The sequence below is a fragment of the Acyrthosiphon pisum genome, chromosome A1 (genome assembly GCF_005508785.2).
Source record: "Acyrthosiphon pisum isolate AL4f chromosome A1, pea_aphid_22Mar2018_4r6ur, whole genome shotgun sequence".
Lineage (NCBI taxonomy): Eukaryota > Metazoa > Arthropoda > Insecta > Hemiptera > Aphididae > Acyrthosiphon > Acyrthosiphon pisum.
In genome coordinates this window covers 17812029-17814248 of record NC_042494.1, presented here as the reverse complement: position 1 = coordinate 17814248, position 2220 = coordinate 17812029, and positions in this window count along the sequence as shown.

Genomic DNA, 2220 nt, shown 5'->3' with positions numbered 1-2220 from the left:
CATTTGGAATACGTTTTATTAAACCCGCTTCATACAATTCTTCGTAAATTGAAATTATTTCGTTGGAAAGCCCTGTATTACCAGCAGCTTGAGAAGCTAATAGTTGTCGTAAACGATCGACTAACTCAGTAGGATCATTCCAGTAAACTAAACTTTTATTTTGTAATTTCATAGATAGCCTACTACCCGAAAATGGGAACAATGGTTTGATTATATCAGTGAATTTATATCCACCTTTTTTAATTTTTTTCTCTGATGTCAAATGAGCTGATGTTTAATTTAATATGCGCTTATATACGTTTAGATCGTCTGTGGTATAGATTTTCGGAGTTTTCGAAATTATTAAACTAACAAGTCTTTGTGTTACCGGGTATGACGTATCTTCAATAATTAATGTATTTCCGTTAAGTTTAATTTCTTTTTTACCCAAATATGCGCCTCCGTTTGATTTTAATTTAGGACCATACGTTTTGTCTATGCTGTATAAATCCAACAACTCGTTTATTTTAAAAATTCTACAATTGTCTGTATTATTTTTTTAATATTTTGAACACTTGTCTCCCTAGGTTGTGATATCGAATTATGAATCTCGATTAATGGTTTGATAATTGGTTTTAATGTTTCTGTTACTATTGAATGAATATCAGCTTTTCCATGTTTTAATACAATATACTATTTAATATTTTCTTTGACTTTAATTAATTCTCCAAGTACTTCGTTGTTAGACGACATGTTTGCGAATGAAGTTTTTTTTATAAAAACATCAGTTTATATAACGACGAACGTATCGAATCCGTGACGATATCGTCCATAACCGCGTTCACAATCTTTGTTTATCATGATAAACTCTAATCTCCATTTACGCCAGCATGAAGTACAAAAGTCTTTAAACTCTGGATATGACATATCACCAGAGCAATGTTCCATGTAAACGTGCTTTAAATTTGTGTCATCTTTATTAAATAGTACAATAAAATAAATTAGCGTTGTCGCGCAAAAGTTGTTTAGGTACTTTTGAATAACTCTCAGCTAAATAAAAAACATCTATTAAATTATGTCGACTTCTGGAAAAGTAAGTTCTAGCAATCTTTTGGTTTTCAGTAATAATATCATCGAAAATAAACACAGAGTTTGGTAAAGCTTTTTCAGTAAACTTAAGTTAAATGCGAATATAAAAAACGAATATATAAAATTGCATGTATATTGTTAATTTGTTTTAGAGTACACCAAAAGCCAAAATCGATTTTGTCGAAAACCAATTTTGCGTAAAAATGCCCGTTTTTCCTTAATTTTAAATTTTTACGTCCCGAATGCACTAACTAGATTCACTTCACATTGAACAATATACTTTTAAAGAAAATCGAACTAGTTTTACTGCCCCAACGGTAGTGACAGACACAAAAATTAAAAAACACGCATCATTGTAAAATCAATACATCCATCGCTACGCTCGGAATCTAGAATATAATATTAAATATAATATGCTAGACCTAGGCTGACAACCCGTCCCCGCTCAGAATCATTTTTCATATACAATGATACTACCTATAGGTACCTAAATATCATTGAATTCAAATTTAACACCATCCATTATAGTTGTATAACTTATACTGTACAGCAGAGTGTCACCCACTTACCCGCTTTTTTGATTTTAAGCTATTCAAGAATATTTTTAATTTTAAATTTCCTTGGTATTTAGTAGATAGGTATTAATAAAAATATGTTTTCTTTTAAAAACCTTGTAAAAGCAATACAACATTCCTCATAATGTATTTGTTCATTATTAGTTTCTATACTTACCTACACAATGCAATTTTCAAAATATTTCAGCTAATTGTCAGCATTTATTTTGCCGGACATAAGAACGCCCGTGTATTGTATCTATGTGCGACACTATTTATATTTAATTGTATACACTCATTGGCGCCCGGAGGGGGGGGGGCAAGACGGAGCATTTGCCCCCCCCCTGGAATTCAAACAGAATGTTGAACATTTTAACTTTTATTTTAATTTATTAACATTTCATCGATATTTTTACTTTAGTGTGTGCCGTGTGGGGTTGTTGATCGTAATAATGCGTATTACATTAATCGCGCAAAATTAAATACATTTAAATTCTGCGAATTGATATTAATCGTTGTATAAGCCACTTATGACGACCGACGCACCACGTACACATACGCACACGACGTCTGTCAGATAACGGAGATAAGTAAAAAT